The 9,847-nt window shown below is 50.8% G+C and overlaps 1 pseudogene; it reads left to right on the forward strand.

Annotated features, from left to right (window-relative positions):
- Window positions 1-1,223: 1,223 nt before the first annotated feature.
- LOC134475136 (lysine-specific demethylase 4B-like) lies at window positions 1,224-3,200 on the forward strand (annotated as a pseudogene).
- Window positions 3,201-9,847: the final 6,647 nt, after the last annotated feature.

A 9,847-nucleotide genomic window follows, 5' to 3' on the forward strand; every position in this document is an offset into this window, starting at 1 on the left:
GATGGGTAAAAAGTAACTTAAATACTCAGAGTGACAGCTGAAGGTGATGCCTGTACCTGGTGGTAGAGCCTTGATCCACAGACATAGTTTAAAAGGCCTCATTAGTCAGGGGGAAGGATGGCATGCCATCCCATGGGCATTAGGGATCTGCTCACATTTCCAGCAAGCAACCTCTTCACCTTGTAATGATTAATTAAAAATCCTTTTACGGGGCTGGGGATTTAGCTCAGCGGCATAAGCGCCTGCCTTGTAAGCAGGCAGTTGTGAGTTCGATCCCTGGTACCGATAAAAACAAAAAAGACAAAAAAAAAAAAAACCAAAAGATCCTTTTACTTGGGTGCATGTGTCCTTCCTAATGGGCCTGTGTGAGAAGCGTACTTATATCCTACCTGCCCAGCATGCTTGCCCAAGGTGGGAGCCCCTCTCCAGGCCCCAGGGACGATGATCTGGTGTGTCCTGACATCCTTGATGTGCTCTGGGAAATCAGAAGTCCTGAATGAGGCTGAGAGCCAGGGTGGAGACTTCTGAAGCTACTCTGCATGGCTTTGGGAGAGCACAGGGCAGATGTCCACCTCCCAGGGACTCCCCCAGGCCAGAAGGGCTCATGGTAAGCCAGGCATTGTGGCCTTTGGGGGGTAGTGCATGTGTTCCCAGTGTGCAGCAGGGACCAGGCCTCGAGGCAGATACTTCCAGGCTTCTTGCTGGACCTCAGCACCACCCTATACCATGGCCCGATTATTCGTGGTCTTATAATGAGATCTCATTTCTATCAATCCTGAGAGCCTCATACCACGGCTGCAGCTGGGATTCTGTGGTCTTTGTACATGGTTTGCAGAATGATAGGGCTGCTTATTAAATGCTCGGGGTGACAGCAGACATGGCCTGTTTGTGGCAGCTACCTCAGCTGTGGCTCCAGTGCTCCATGGCCCCCTTTGTCCCATGAGGTGACACCTCTTCCTCTCACATCCTGGCACACCCAAGTCCACTCCTGTATCTAGCATCACCTCTCCTGGTCATTTCCTGCATAGGGAGCCCACACTATATGACCTCTGTATCCGGCATCTCTCACCATGCACAGCATCCTTGAGGTTCCTCCATGCTGTGACGAGTGTCCTGCCAAGAGCCACCTGGCATGGTGGACTTGCCATGCCCAGTAGACCACAGCAGGCACTGAGACATGTCCACCCCCTGACTCTGAGCTTCCCAATGTGTCCATCTGCTTCATGCTGGGTGCTGCCTGGGTCCTCTTTCCTGGCCTGCTCTTAGGCCGGGTAGACAGTGGGATAGTGTTGGGGCTGGTCGTGGATACAGAGCTGTGGTCTGGGGTCAGGAGGGCCCTGTGCCACATGGAAGGCTACACTTTCCACATGACCTGCATGCATGCCACTGGGGTGCTGCTGCTGGAACCTGAAAACTGGCCTTATGAAATGGCCATCACCTGCCTCAAGTACCAGGCTGGTGGCCACACCATGAGTTCCCCAGGCTCCTCACCCCACCCAGCCCTCCAACCACCATACTCCCAGCCCCGATGATGCCTTGCCTGACCCCCACCTACTGCAGTTACAGGTCCTCTGGCTGTGTCCCTGGTCAAGTGGTCATCACCAAGAACTGTAATGGCCTCTATTACCACTGCCATGTCATCAGCACCACCATGGAGTTCTTCTATGAGATGAACTTTGACAAAGGTGAGGGGGTGACAGTGGAGCACCAGTACCAGAAGGCCTCTTCCTGGCCACAGACATGCAGGCTGGTGTTGCTGCATGGCCATGTGGGGGCCTTGGCCAAGGGTGAGCTCGTGGAGCTGCAATGAAAGAAAGGCAATGTCTACAAGGCCAGGTTTATCTCCATGATGAGTTATATCTACCCATTGAGGGCAAGTGTGGGCTGCAGGCTCTGGGTAGGATGCCTCACAGCTTGATATCATTATCCTGAGCCCTAAACCCTGCATGCCCAGCTGCATTGCACTAGCCACACCTCAGCCAAGTGTCAGAGCCAGGCCCCCAAATCCAGCAGTGAGACAGAGCCTTGGCCCTAACTCTGTCAAAGCCACATGTGCTGGATGCCACAGCAGCATTGCTGGGTGTCCCTGTCCCTGAGCACATGGCTGCCACACCCCACACATGGGACTTAATGGGACAGCCAAAGAAAGGGAATCACGAAGACCCCAAGTGGTGGACAACTGCAATCAGATTTCCTGAGGCATGGTGCACCCTGTGTACCCAGACCCACTGCTACCCAGAGGAACCTCAAGGCCCCCTACCATCAGTGGTGATGTTATCTCCTGCCTTCCCAATGACCCTGTGCTAGGGTCTTGCTGTGCGGGCCCAGCCTTTGTTCCTTTTGGGAAGCCCTGCCATAGATGCCATGTTTGGCATTGCCCTTATGACTCAGGAGAGCAACAGAGGCCCTGCTTCACAGGGAAGCCCTGCACCAGCCCTGGCACAAATGGGTGAATACATAAATGAAAATCAAAAACCAGAAGTGGGGCATCAATAGGGGTTAGGGATGGCACCCTTGAAGAGAACCCATGGTGCTCCCCAGTAGTGCATCCCCCAAGGAGCCAAGGGTACCAAGACCCTGGACCAGTTGTGTCACCAAACAGCCTTCAGGGCCAGCAGCTGACCAGAGGTAAATGTGATGTGACCTCACAGGAAGTGCAGTGTCCAAGTGTGGGGCCACTGGTGGGGACACACCTGTCACTCACTGGGGCCATGACCCAGGATGGCTTACACAGAGAGAGAGTGGCTGGGTTCTTGTGCACCCATCTGTGTGCAGGTGGGATGCACTGAGGGACTTGTAGGCCCTGGTTGGGCCAAGATGGTGGCCCAGCAGTGACAGGTCTCCTGCTGTGACAAGGAGACCAGGCTGGCTGGGAAGATGAAGGACTCTGCCTGGACAGGACCACCCTCACTCATGTGGCTCAGCACCAACCAGGGCTCCTTCCACACCAAACTTGGTTACCCCTGCCCCTGCCCAGTGGCTTGCTTCAGGTGTCTGGTGTTTGTCACTGTTGTCAATGAAGAGCTAAGCAGAGGGTGCTCAGAGCTTGGAACCGACCTGAGCATGGTGTACCCTAGCAGATGGAGTTTGAGGATAGGTTCCAGCTGACTGCAAAGCATGGCAACATATTCACCTTGGAGGAGGAGCTGCCCAATAAGTTGTGTTCCTGTGTGGTGAGCATCACCCTTGATCCTGAGTAGAACATGGATGTCACTAGCCCCTATACTCTGGCTCTGCCATCAAGGTTGGGGGAAGTGTACACTGGCTCCCTGCTAGGCTATGTAAAAGAACTGCAGGGTAGGGTGGTAGAGTGGGCTCAGGGTCACTGGAGGCCAATGTGGTCCTCTGTGCTCACTGGGCACTTTCAGCATGCTTCAGGGGACCTTGCCATGCTGACCATGTATCCCTCAATCTCTGCAGTTGCTGCACACACAAGAGCTCCACAGAAAGCTGCCTTCAGGGGTGAGGAGGTGAAGGCTTCCAAGCACCTGCTGGTGGGCACACCCACTCACTGCTGCTGCATCTTCTGAAGACTCTGATCACAGCCCAGACTATCCGGCCTTTGGGGAGAGCCTGCTTCAGGCACAGGCCCAGTCTGGATCCCCGGTCCCGTCTCCACCCAAAGTTACAGGCACCATCAGGGCCTCCTTGGCTGAGGCCACCTCACACTGTAGGCATCCCCTGCCAGGGAGGTGCAGTAGCAAATGACAGCATGGCCTGGACTCAGGGGCAGGGCCTCAGACCCATCACCCACATCCCTCAGATCAGACTCTAGGCCCTGTTCTCCTAATTGTGCTACTTCCCTGCCATGCACTGAGCAGCCTCAGGATGAGGCTGTGTGCGAAGTCACATTTCTGAAGTTCTTTCTATTAATACATATTGTTTAAAAATTGAGAAACTTCCCTATTGTCTGGTCTTCAAGACCTAAAATGCGTTCTTATTTGGATCAGTTTTATACTATGTTGTTTTGTATAAATAAACTGTTGGTGAAGATATGGACAACTATTTGGAAGAAAACAAGAGACAATAAGAGAGATAGTGAAGATCTCCAGTTGTCTTGCTTTGAAATTTATGTCTCTTACATTGCTTTCTTATGTTGTATTTTGTTGTGTTTAATTTTACCCTCTTTAAAATTAAAAAAATTGAGAAACACAGGAAATGGGGCAAGTAGAAGCCCCCAAAGTAGTAATTTTATTTTAGAGTTGTGGTTTTAATATCAATGCATTTTTTTCTGCAGCCCTGATGTGCCAGGGATGAGGTTCCCATGTTACTGTTCATGTTTGTTGTTTCAGAACCCTTCAGAAGCTGGGTATGGTGGTGCATGTCTGTCATTAGAGCACTCAGGAGGCTAAGGCACGGGGATTGATGCAAGCTCAAGACTAGCCTGGTGTACAAAGTGAACTTAAGGCGAGCTTGAACTGCATAGTGAAGCCTTGTCTCCAAAAGATTAAAAGAAAAACAACAAAACAAAATAAAATCCCATGGACCACTGGGAAAGCTGAGGGGAGTGCTGTCCCACCATGTCTGGGAGACCCAGAAACCTAAGGGAATCAGAGGGCTGTCTCCCCAGATGACCACGACAGCCCTTTTGCTGCCACTCATTTCCAGCCTGCCTGACCATGTGGGTGCTCTGATATCCATGCTCTACACAATGGTGATCCCTAGCATCTAGGGACCGCCCTGGCCTTGGCAGAGATTCACAAATGAATAGCCTCAATTCACTGCATTTCTGTTGTTTCCCAGTCTCTCCCAGGCCAAGTAGGCAGCAGTTTTATGTGCCTGTGAAGCTGGGGCCCCTCCACCCTGTCACATGTGGTGACATTGGTTCCCAGGAAGATGAGGACTAGTTTGGGTGGGCCCTCAAGGAGCCCATGTCTGCGTACATAAGACAAAGATGCAGTTCCATGGCCCAGAATCCCCTGTGTTGCCATTTACCTGGGATGCAGATGTCAGGAGAAGATGGGAGCCCTGGGTTAAAAAGATGGCACCAATCACCCTGAAGAGTCTGGCAGAGGCCTTTGGGAGGGTGGTTGGTGTCCCCGCCCTCGGCCACCATGCCACTCAGCTTAACCTGCTCAGGGACATGGGTCCAGGGGACACTAGCCTGTGCCAGGAGCACTCAATGCATGTCTGGCATCTGCCAAGAGAAGAGGACTGCAGACACAGCAGCACCCAGAGCAAAGGGCTTTGGGATCTAGGATCTGGGATCTGGGTGCAGTGGGTGCCAGTAGAGCTGGTCCCATGCACAGAGCTGCTACTCGCATGGTGCAGTCACTGCCCCATACGTGTCATGAAATGCAATTTATATTGTATGAGAGAAGAAGCAGGTGAATGCCCAGGAAGCAGGCAGGTGGTGCAACTTCTCCAGAGAATCACTGTGCCTAATGGTGTGGACAGGATGGTCTCCATTCCTACTTGTGTTAACAGATGGACAGAAGGACAAAAGGACAGCCTCACATGCTGTATCCTTCCCTAAACTACCTGCCTTGGGGTCCCTGGCAAATTAAAGGCTCTGAGCACTTCAGCCATGTGCAGCCTCACAGGAGGTTTCTTCATTTCCTCCATCCCCCTGGAGGGCATTGCGGGGGGCAGAAAGTGGATCCCAGAGGGCGGGGCTGAGTTGGGCTGCCTCAGGTGATTCAATGATGGTGCTGAGCTGTACTCCACATATATACTTGTCCTGGCCCAGCTGTTTCCCACCCCCATCCAATGCCATCCTGTATTCTCTTCCAAGCCCACTTCTGGTCCAAACCGTAGAGTGCAGCTGAGACCCAGGTACCCAGCTCTTACCTGCCTTGCATCCTGAACCCAGGAGTCAGAAGCACTGCTGGAGACAAAGGAAGGCAGAGATTTGCAGTGAATATTGCAGGTGCCACTGGGGCTGCTGTTGCAGTTTCCACAGGGAGACCTCAGAGGATATGGGAGAAGCCATGCAAAGGCTCTGGGGCACCATAGAGCTGAGCAAGGTGCAGGAGCAGTGAAAAACCTGTGTGGCTGGTGTGAAGGGTATAGGGGTGGAGAGGGGACAGGCAGGTCATGCAGGGCTCTACAGGTTGCAGAAGGACTTAGGCTTTGACCCAGGCAGATAGGAGCTACAGAGGGCAGAAGAGAGAGGACTGGACTATGCACTCACAATGCCTTCTGCCTTCAGTGGGTGTTGAGGCCAGAGGTCAGAGTGCAACTCAGTAATTAGTGGAGACAGCAGGGCTCGGTCAGGGGATTGGGACAGCATCAGAGCCAGGTGTGCTTGGGGGAAGACAATGGGCTCTGCTGTCAGAAATAGCAGGGGCAGGGACACAGGATGTGTGGGCAGCCATGTGAGCTAAGCAGCCTGTGTCCAGGCACATAGGCATCTGGGGAGGGATCAGCAGGGGTGGCCTCTGCCATGACAAATTATCCTATGTGGGGACAAGCCCCCGTGCCCCTTACCTGGGCCCCCAGGAGCTGGCCTGAGGAGGCTTTGGCCAGGGGCCACCCTGTCTCTCTGTCCCCAGAGGACCTGGTCTCCAGCTTTGGACCCGAGGAGCCGGGCTTCTGGTCCCTGCAAAGCACTCACCCTCTGCAGACCCTGCTGCACCCTGGACTGGCAGAAAGGAGGGGGCTGGAGTTGGCCTCACTCCACCTCTGAGGCTCTGGCTTTAGTCCCACCCTGGTCACAACTCTTGGCTTTCCAGATGTTGCTAAATCCTGTGCCTGCCTGTGTCCCTCACCACTGCCAATGGCCACCCAGAAGCCATCCCTTCTGATGCTCTTCTTCCTGCCTGGCCCATCAGGCTGCCCTGGGGACAGGGACACAGTCCTCTCCTCAAGACAGAGAAGGGGAGAGTAATTTATGGATTAGGTTTACTTCACAATTCTTTTCTGTTAGTGGAAAAAATCAGAATTATTTGCTGCCACCAGTGGTTCAGGGGTGGAGGGGATACACAGAGGCTGCAACACAGAAAGTGTCAATGCCTCAGTACCTGCCTGGAGCAGCATCCATCTTCAGCTGCTCACAGGGTGACAGAGACAAATGTCCTCTCCCTCCCATGGCTTCTGATGCTTGGAGGAAGGCTTTCCCACCCCAGCGACTCCCTCCCTGGCCCCTGGACCTTTTAGTTCTGCAAACATTACTTGGGCACTTTGCAACTGGTGTGTGACACCATTCCTGCCTGAGGTCCCTGCTGGCCTCAGGTGTATCACGTGTGGTTGTATCTGCATTTCCCATGGCCATTGAGAAGGAATCCTTCTGGGGCTGAAAACACAGAGGATTTGACTCTTGCATCCTGCATGCTGCAGATCCAAAATCTCTTCTGAGATTGGAGGAAAACACTTACCTGTAAGCCCTTGTGCAAATAAAAAGATGTGCAAAGGCACAAGTAGACTTCCTCATTGTCTTAGTTACTTTTTACTCCTCACTGAGACAAATACATGATGCACAAATTTGGGAACAGAAAGGTTTATTTCTTAAAGTTTTTTGCAGGTTTTAGTCTATACTTAGTTGGCTCCAAGGCAGGCTGGCATGGCAAGGCTGCAATACAAGGCAGCTGTAAATGGCAAGGCAGAAACCAGCAAGACAGAGACACACCATTTTCCTGACATTACATTATATCATGACTCTACCACCTTGCCAGTATAGCACTCACCGTGAATCCAAGCTCTAGACAATGAACCAATCACAAATGCACAATGCAAACACAGGAGGCCTGGGGGCCATCAACATAAACTATGGCACTTTACCCCTGGCCCCCAGGCCTCATGTATATCTTTTATACAAAAGACATTTAGTCTACCTCCAAGAGTTGCCAATGTCCTAATAGTTTTAGCATTGCTGAAAAGTCTAAGTGTCAAGTCTCCTCCTAGACCTCTGGCAAACTCTTAACTGTAAACCTGTGTACAAATGAGACAATTTTAAACTTTCTGAAATCCAAAGGCACAAGACAAACATTACAATTTCAAAAGTTACAAACAGGAGAATATAAACATTGGAAAGACAGCAAATCCAACATCCTGCAGGGTAAAGATTAAATAGTATAGTTACATGCTCAGCATTTGAAGCAATCTGCTTGCAAGTTCCAAAAGACTGGGGTGATTCTACCCCCATGGAACTCACAGGGATTGTAGCTCCCACAACTTTTCTCTTAAAATCCTCTTTCCTTCTTTTTGCAGCTTTCCTTGGATCATCCAGGTTTCTGGCTTTTTTGGGGAGGTCTCCATTGCACCTTTGGCTTTATCCATGTATCTTTACAAATTGCCCTCTCAGGAGTACACTGATTGGCCTAACAGGCTCTTTGCAGTCAAGGCAAAAGTCATCTTACCCTCATAATTTGTGCATTTGCCTTGCACTTAAAATCAGCACCATGTGGATGCCACTAAGGTTTGCTCCCAGCTGGAGCAGTAGCCAGGCGTTCTTCTCTCTTGACTGCAGGGGCAGATTGCCTGAATCACTGGGCTCTGTGAACCTGATTGTGAAGAAAACCTTCTCTATGTTGCTGCTATTTTGGAACCTCATGTGTCCTTTGTCACCATTTTGGAAACTCATGTGGCCTCATTCGCCATTCTGGAGCATGATGATCTGCAGCTTTTTCCTCTGAGCAAATTCTTTCAGTTTTGCAGTTTTAAGGCTACAAAGACTGGAGACCTGATGCTTCCTGGGATGCCTTGGGCCATCTTTCTTATCTCTCTGTTTCTCCTCAGCAATCAAAGTCTTAACTCTATCATTATAATCCACAGCTTTTCTGGAATTTTCTTTCTGGCCAAATTCACAGTATTGTAAATTACCCTGCTGGGCTCATTGCTCTTGATTTGCAACATAAAGGTGGCTAAAAGTCCCTAACATTAGTCATTCCACAGCCTTAACATTTGACTGTGTGTAATTTCCTATTCCAGATTCCTGGACTGATTGCTCTTAGGCTCAGTCTCAGGCAAAAAGTCTCTGGGCATGAACAAAATGCAGACAAACTTTCTTTCAAGCCATAACACACATCAGAGGGAGTCCAACAACCAAGGCAGTACTTCTTCCCAGCAGAAACCTCCCAAGCCTGGTCTTTACCATCGGGCCTTCTATCAGCCTTTTGGTCTCCTGACCTCTGAACTGAATCTCCTCTACAGATCAGCCTAAGCTGCTCCAGCTGTATGCATCCAGGTGACACGTCCAAACCTTTCCAGACTCTGCCCACAAACCATTTGCAAAGTCTCTCAAAAAACATGGTCAAGTGTAGTCACAGCAAATGATCCCACTCTCAGTACCAATTTTTGTCTTAGTTAGTTTTTACTCCTTCCTGAGACAAAATGCCTTATTCACTAAGTTGGGAAAGAAAAAGTGTATTTCTTAGAGTTTTTGGAAGTTTCTGTGCATACTCCGTTGGCTGTGAGGCAATATGGCATGGTGAGGCCACAGTTTGTGGAGGCGGCAAACAGCAAGGCAAGACAGAAAGACACACCTTTTTCCTGCCATTACATTATATCCTGACTCTACCCATAGGCCAGTGTAGCACACCCACCCCCAATCCAACTCTAAACATTAAACCAATCACAAATGCATAATGTAAATGCATGAGGCATGGGGGCCACCAACATAAACCATGACACTTATCCTAAAAAAGAATAACCTGAGGTAGGCTGTGGGCTGTGGGCTGTGAGCTCCTGCAGGTTTGGGCAGCCCTATCCCTGTGGCTTTACTGGTGGCAGCCTGTGTGGCCTCTCTCATGGGCTAGCTCTTCTCACTGTCTGCTGTTTTCCTCAGTTGTCCACATTGCTGCTCTGACTTCCTGGTGTCTCCACTGTAACTTTGGTTTTAGTCTCAGAACTTCAAGCGTCATCTTCTTGGGAGCTTCCAGGAGGGACTGTCACCCTGTCACATATTTTT

This window comes from Cavia porcellus, unplaced genomic scaffold (genome assembly GCF_034190915.1).
Source record: "Cavia porcellus strain 051 isolate PalLab524CR breed Dunkin Hartley unplaced genomic scaffold, mCavPor4.1 scaffold_133, whole genome shotgun sequence".
In the NCBI taxonomy this organism is placed as follows: Eukaryota; Metazoa; Chordata; class Mammalia; order Rodentia; family Caviidae; genus Cavia; species Cavia porcellus.